This window comes from Ictidomys tridecemlineatus, chromosome 1 (assembly GCF_052094955.1).
Source record: "Ictidomys tridecemlineatus isolate mIctTri1 chromosome 1, mIctTri1.hap1, whole genome shotgun sequence".
Taxonomy (NCBI): Eukaryota; Metazoa; Chordata; class Mammalia; order Rodentia; family Sciuridae; genus Ictidomys; species Ictidomys tridecemlineatus.
Genome location: NC_135477.1, coordinates 44,007,753 through 44,015,535, shown reverse-complemented (window position 1 = coordinate 44,015,535; position 7,783 = coordinate 44,007,753).

Below are 7,783 nucleotides of genomic sequence, written 5' to 3'. Positions count from 1 at the left end.
TAACACCTGCCCACGCCACCTCTACCCCCAGAATGCCCTCTCCTCATTCCCCTTCCCAACTGTTCTCAGGGAGCCCTCCCTGGCCACTCTGGGTCCAGAGTTCAGTCCATCAGTCCCCCCAGCTCCCACCTTTTCAGACATTCACCTGGCCTTGTGGCCACCTTAGAGTCCTGGTCCTTCCTTCAGGGACAATGCTCCCAGAGGACATCCATTTATTTGTCTCCATCTTCTGTGTCCCCACCACTCCCCTTTCAAATCTGATGCACGACTTTATGTCCAGGAAGTGCTCAAAATATGAACCATGACACCAGAGGGTCACTGCTGCCAGTCTTCGTTGCCCATCTCTACCCAACACGGTCACATGAGCATTTCTACACAGCTCTGAGGACCAGGACCAGCCTCCTCAAAGGGGCTTCTGACCCAGACAAGAACAAGGACCAAGTGCCAACGAACTTAGGAAGGTAAGAGTGTCCTAGGCTCTGACAGTATTGGGGGTGGCAGACCCAGGACTCAATCCAAGGTCTTCTGGCACTGAGGTCTATCTCCCCAGAAAGTGTGGTGGCCCACCTGAAGTCACGTGGTGGAGGCCAGGCAGGGCCGTGAGAACCTAGAGTGTGGGCCACCTCTGCTATATCTCCCTACATGTCCCTGACCGTCTGAGCCTTAGGATGAAAGGGATGAGTACAGCAGAAAGCCACCTGGGGCTCAGACAAGTTCTGAGTGGAGCAGCCAGGCCAACTGTCCATCCAACCCAGGACCAGAAAGGACTGGAGTTTGGGAGAGGCCTCAGGGCTGTGGGGACCTATCAAGCCTCCCTGGACAGGTGCCAAGCCATATGCTTCCCCTGTTATATAATCTGCTGGCTCTCTACAGACCATGGCTGTCCGTGGCATGGTCAGGGAAGACGTGAGACCCCATGGCACTTGCCCACCCAGGTGCATTTCAGACTGAGCCAGCCCCCAGGGCCATGGGCAATTTAGTTCCTGAATGTCATTCTCAGACTGTTATCTATTTGAAGCTGCTCAGCATCCACCCACCATGTGGAGCTGCCCAAGCTGACCCAAGAGTCACCAAAAGCCATGTGTGAGGCCATCTAGTCTGGCCCTAGCCAGAGGCTTCCCCAAGATGTGCTGAGGGAATGAAAAAGGCCCAGTATTGGGGAGAGCAACACAGCAAAGCTGGTCCGTATGAAAGGCTCAGATGAGGCCCCAGGAGAAAACAGGACACATTTCTTAAATACCCTGTGTGCACATGTGTGTGTTTGCATGTGGGTGCTTGCATGGATATGCTTACATGTGTGTGTTTACATGTGGGTGCTTGATGTGCATTTGTAAGCATGAGGAGAGTTGTGCAAGGACACGTAGCTTGCTCCGCAAGGTGAGAATGATGGAGGGTGGTGACAGCTGATATTTGCTTTATATGACTCCATACTCCTTTGCACTCCAATTAGTTCACTGAAGATGAGTTAGGAAATGAGAACTGGCAGCTTTGTTTAACCCAGCCTTTCCCAAGCTCATTTGATGATGTTTTGTGCCATGTCTAGAAGCATCCACTGCAGAGGAGATTGGCACAGAATCTAGTTTGAGGAAAGATAAATATGTCCAGCTTCTACTAGAGAAGATCACGGTCCCTTCTGAGGCTGAGAGGCAGAAGGAAGGATGCAGACGCCTGGTCAACGGCAGAGCCCAGAGCTCCCTACAGCCCAGTCCTGCCCCAGATGCTCTGGCAGGGGTGGTGGAGGCAGTTCAGAAGTGACCTGCTCCTGATGGAGAGAAGGTGACAGGGCCACAGAGGAGCAGAGTGAGCCAGTGTTGGGCAATGCAAGCCCTTCCAAGAAGAGAACTGAGGTTTAGGATTGCACAGTGACACCTGGACTCATGGACCGAATCTCTGCTCCAGTTGTCCTGGTCCAGCCACTTGCAAGGTGCTTGACCCCTCTGGGTGTCAAGTAGGGGCTAGGTCAGATGACCCCTAGCATTCCTGAAAGGCTCCAGGATTATGGGCTTCCCAATGATCAGCACTGGAACTGTCCAGTGAATTATCACCTCTGCTTTAGAAGTGAGGTAACTAAGCCTCAGAGAGGTTAATCCGATTCTTCAAGGTGAACAGAGAGAATGGAGCTCAAAATCATCATGCTGGTGTTGGCCTTGTGATCAGGAGTCCTCTGCTTTGAGGTGTCAGGAGCAACTATCTGCTGAGCCAGGCCTGAGACAGGTGGGTGGAGCTTCCAGTCCCGGCTCTAACTCCTATTGGTGTACAAGTTGGACCAGTCAATTTACCATTCTGAGCCTCAGTTTACCCCTCTATTACTGGAAATACCATCTCACTGGTTACATAGGGTCATCCACCACATAAGACAGCGCCAGGTCCATTACGTGTAAGTCTTCACTAAATGAGAACTATTATCGTTACCATCGCTCTATGAATTATCCCAGGGTGGAGAGAAAAGGAGACATAGGGATTTAACTCAAGGTGTGCTGGCCCTGTTTGAAGCCTCAGACCTCCCATCTATAATGGGATGACCTCTGGGAGCCCCTAGATCTATGATATGGATGAAATAAGATCTCTGTGAAATGCTTTTACACAAAAAGGTCTGGAGAAATTCACCCTGCAGCAACCAGAAATCTTTCTCGAGGAAGTGGGTCTGTAATTGTATTAGTCAGCTTTCTGTTACTGTAACAAGTACCTGTGACAACTTATAAGGAAGAAAGGTTTATTTCAGAAGTTCCAATCCATGGTCAGTTGGCCCAGTTGCTTTGGGCCCGTGACAAGGTGGCACATCATCGTGGCAAGCTCGCGGTGCAGCAAACAGCTCATTTCACCACAGCCTGAAGGAAAGAGAAAGAAAAAGGAGCAGCCAGGCTTCCCATGTCCTCTTCAAACACATGCCCCCAGCGACCTAACCTCCTTCTACTAAGCCCCACCACCTCCCAGCAGCACCAGAGTCTGGGGCCAAACCTTTAACACAAATCGTTTTGAGATCCATTCGATATTCAAACCATACCAGTGATACATTAGGGTCAGGGGACACAGGGCAGGGACAACAGCCAAGACACAGCAAAGAGAACATGACAGACACTCCCTGTGTGCCAGGCTCTGAACTAGGAGCTGTCTGGACCAATTCATTCAGTCCCTATGAAGTCAGTACCAGTTAACCCATTTTATAGGCAAGGAGATGGACATCGGAAGACATTAATTAACAGGCTCAAGGTCACAAGTGTGGTGAAGCAGGACCTGAACTCAAACTTCCCAGACCTTTTATCTCCAAAGTACACGCCCTAGCCCGCTGAGGGGCACAGGCTTTGCTGTAACTGCAGAGCCCCAGGACAACCGAGGCCCCTCATCACAGAGGGGAGTGTGGATCCCATGTGGAAACCAACCTGTGCCTCTGCTGGGGGCCTGTTGAGTCTCAGGATCTCTGTTCCCCAAGCAAGAAGTGCAAGTCTCTCTCCTTTAGTGCCACAGAGTATTCCCAGCCCCCAGTGTCACCAAGAAGGTGGTCCCTGCTGGCCTGAGAGAAGAGCTGGGCCTGAACTGCTCTGCGTGGTGACGAAGAGCCACTGGCCGGGTGTGGCGGCCACAGGGTGGAGGGCTGCCTCATCCGTCTCCACCCTGGACGCACCAGCCCCAGCGACCCCACTGAGGCGCTGGCTCCCGAGCTTTCAGACACCGCGTGCCGAGTGTTTGTCAGCTCCTGACACTAATGTTGTTTAAGGCCCAAAGTCTAATGTAAGGCTTCCTTTTAGCAAGATTGTCTCATTTAATAAAACTCTCTGTCTCTGTCCCCCAAGGTAATCACGTTGATGATAACGCATTCCCTGCGCTGTGATTTGATCTGGGAATAGAATTATCGCACAGCCTGGCTTTGCTGTCAGATGTTCTGTTTGTTTTTCCCCCTCTAGAATAGGGGAAGAGGGAACATCCAGGTGAGTGGCTCTGCTCACCTGGGGCTTGCCACTCCACTCCTCATCCCCAGGAGGCACTTTCTCATTGACTCCATCAACAGCGTCCCCCAAATACCTGTGCCGTGGGCTGCCCCTACTTCACTGCGCCTTGGGCAAGTCAAGCCCCCTGATCCGCTCGAGCCCCTGCGGATGGGGGGTAAAAAGAACAGAGCCAGCACTGGAGTTGAAGAGTCGAATACAGCTGGGTTCCAATCCCGACTCTGCCTGTCACTAATCATGTCACCTGGAACAGGTCACTTCACCTCTAAGGCTTTTGTCATCGCCTAAGACACGAGCTACATCACAGGGATATTGAGGACAGTGGCTGAGCAAGCAAAGGCCCCTGGCACATTAGAGAGGTGCTTATCCCCGGCACCCCCTAAACTTGCAGCCCTGAGAGAGACCCTCCCGAATTTCTGTGTACTCTTAAGAAGAAAAAGTGAGATCAAGCATTTCAAATGCTTGTTGTTGCTCACTATCACTGCCATCAGCACCACCATCCCTCACTATCACCACCAGTATCACCATCACCGTCACTATCATCATCACTATCGTCACCACCATTCTTCACTGTCACCATCAACATCATCACCATCATCACCACCATCATCATTACCACCATCATCATCACCATAATTCTTCATCAAGTGAGAAGGGAGAGCTCTTTAAAGCCTGCAAGGGGCTGCCCTGGTGTAGGCAGGGTGGATGCAAAGCTGGGAACTCTGTGCTCTGGAGCCCTGGGCTAGTCACTTCACCTCCCCAGTCTAAGTGCTTGTCTGGGAAGCAGTAGCGTTCTTAAACCTAGTGGCCCAGGTACATGTGCACCTGTGGGAGTGCGTATCACCTACCCCACTTTGCTGTCCATCCCTCAGTTAGTGGACCCAAGCATGGTGGAGGCCTGGTGGGCTTCCAGGAGTCCCCCCAGCCTGCAGATGCAGTTCATGAAGTCACATCTGGCCAGCAACTGGGTCCAGCCAGCAGAGCAGGTGCTTGAAGGCTTCAGGAGGACTGGCTCCTGGGCTCAGTTGGGGTCTGCAGGGCTGATGGCTTCCTCCTGACCACAAAGCACGAGCAGCATGAGCAGCTCCTTGGGAAAGGGCACAGGATACAGAGCTGGGAGAGCAAAGTTCTCACCCTGCCTCCTGTAGGCATTCCCTGGGGGCTTGGGGCATACTGAGCCCAGATGCTTTCTATACATTTGGTATATCATGACAGTCCTGGCACTTAAGAAGGTGACAGAAGATATGATGAAAGAACTTTTTTAAAAAAATGTATGGGCAGGGTTAAAAGACACCAGAAAGGGCTGGTAATCACCCCCAGGGTTTGCAACAGAAGGATCTGCTAGCACCCTGAGGACTAACAATGAAAGGGCAGGGGATGATTTCTGAATCCCAGCAGGATCAGAGCAGCCATGACCACAAGCCAGCAATTACTGACCTCCAGCCAGTCAATCCTGGGGCAGATCACATTTTTCAAATGGCTGCTTCAATATCTCCCTTTCTACAAAGTCTTTTTCTACTGCTTCAACTTCTTGAATCTAGATAGAGTTGTGATTACAGCAGAAATGACACTGTGATTTTAAATGTTAGGTCATAAAAAAAAGAAGCCACCTAACCTCTCCGAGATGCTCTCTTGGAAGGTGGCGACCATGCTGGGAGGAAGCCCAAGAAGCCATGTGGAGAGGCCACATACAGGTGACTCCAAGCTATCACAACTGAGCTCCCAGCCCAGAGCATCCATTGTAACACATGTGAGTGAGGGAGACTTCAGATGGGTCCATCCCCAGCCTCTACGTCTTCCAGCCTGAGATCCCATCTGCTGTGGAATAGAGGCAAGCCATTTCCACACGTACCTTCCAAATTTGTGACCTATGGCATCTATAGGTAAATTCAAACACTGGTTGTTTTAGGCTACGGTATAATGAGTTGTGCAGAATTATTAAGTGCAACACCTCACACTGGCTGAACTCAGCCAGGAGCCAGTGAATGAGTGTATTCTATGCTTCCATCCATAGGGACCACACTCACAGAGCACTTGACAGGGTAGAAATGGGAGGTGACTGAAGATGAAGGGGCAAGGGAGGAACTAGGGAACATAGAAGGCAATGGCTTTAGGACCAGGGACCTGATGGGTACTGCATCCAGCCTGGCAGATCTAAAGACCCTTTCCTACATCAAAAGGTTAGTCCCTCTGACCTGCTCAATTGTCCCAACTGCCTGAGTATCTTTTGCATCTCCCACCTGCCTTCCCCACCCCTCGCCCAGTCCAATCTTGCCCATGCAGCCTGAGAACCAGACACCCCTCTTTTCTGATCACCACTGAAACTCAGAACCTCGCTGCCTCCCTGTCCTGTTCAAACTCCTGAGACAGTGGAGGCTCAGCACTGGACATGGAAAATGGGAGGTGAGTGTGAGAGCTGCTCTCAAGCTACCCGAGCCTTGCCCTCCTCCTCAGAATTTTCCCCTCACCTCGCTTCTGCAGCCATCTCATCATAAACCCTCCAGAGAACCAAACCATTGCCACTGCAGCCCTTTGCCTCCTGAACCCCACCCCAAAATACCAAAAACAGGAGAATTTGAGGCAGTAGCTGAGTAAGAGGGCTAGTACAGATGAGATCCACATCCCCCAAAACCTAGCAGGGGCTTCTCCAAATTCCACATGCTGTGCACCTTCCTTCTGAAGGGCTGGGCAGGGTCACGCTATGCTAGGAAGTCATTACCTATTCAAGGATACCCCCTGCTTTGAGCCACAGCTTCTCCTGCGTGCTGCCCTCCCCACCTCCAGCTCCTGGGATCTTAGCTATTCACTTACTGAACCATGACTGCCCCGGGAGCAGGGCCGTGTCTTCTTATTGTTCCTAATAAAACAATAACTACACATGGTATTTCAGTGGCTGTTAATAAAAAAAAAATCTTCACATTTTCTTATGAAAATTGAAGCACAGAGAAGGAAGGTGACTTGCCCAGGGTCACGCAGGTGGCAAGGAGTAGAGCCAGGACTTGGAGGTCAAGGCTTCCCCCCACCCCCGAATGGTTGATCACATCGCCAGATCCAGCACATGGCTGAACAAGGAGAAGGCACTCGATAAATATTTGGGGAACTGCACCAAACCTTAGCAGATTCCTGTTGCTTGAATAAAGCTCTGATAACGAATAGAAACCAGACCACCTCGGTGATTTCCAATTCAAACGCTGTCATCCGCCCCATGAATTCTGATGCACTGATGTCTTTTGTTTTTTTGGAGGGGTTTTGTTGCTTTCAGCAAGGAGAGGCAGCGGGAGGAGGTACACGGAGGTCGCCTGGGGAATCGATTCTGCACAGCATTTCAGATGAGAGATGGGGAAACGTTTTAGAACAAATAGATGCTGGTTATCACAATACTACCAAGAGGAAGATGCGCCAGGATTTGGGGTCCCATTTAACAGATGAGAAAACTCTGGCCCCAGGACTCAGGGGATATGTTTGAGTTCGCACAGAGAGGGACCAACAGCAGCTGTCTTGACACTCAGGCTAGGGTGGGGGTTCTTGTATTTCCGCTGCTACCACCACCTCCAAAGTGACTTGCTCTGAACATTATGGCCTCATGGGATGGACAGAGGGCTCAACTCTAGGAAAAGCATATGGCAGTGTCACTACATCAGAGGGCCAGGCTCTGAATGCAGATAGAGATCCTGAAAACAACCCTCCCTGCGGCAGGAAGCACATTTCCCCAAACCCAGTAGCTTTTCTCATTTCCCTTCTTCTGCATACAGCAGGCAGATAATCAGAGCATGCAGACTGACTCTCCCTCACCAATGATGCCTTGCAGAGCAGAAGGAGGGAACCAAGCAATCCATATG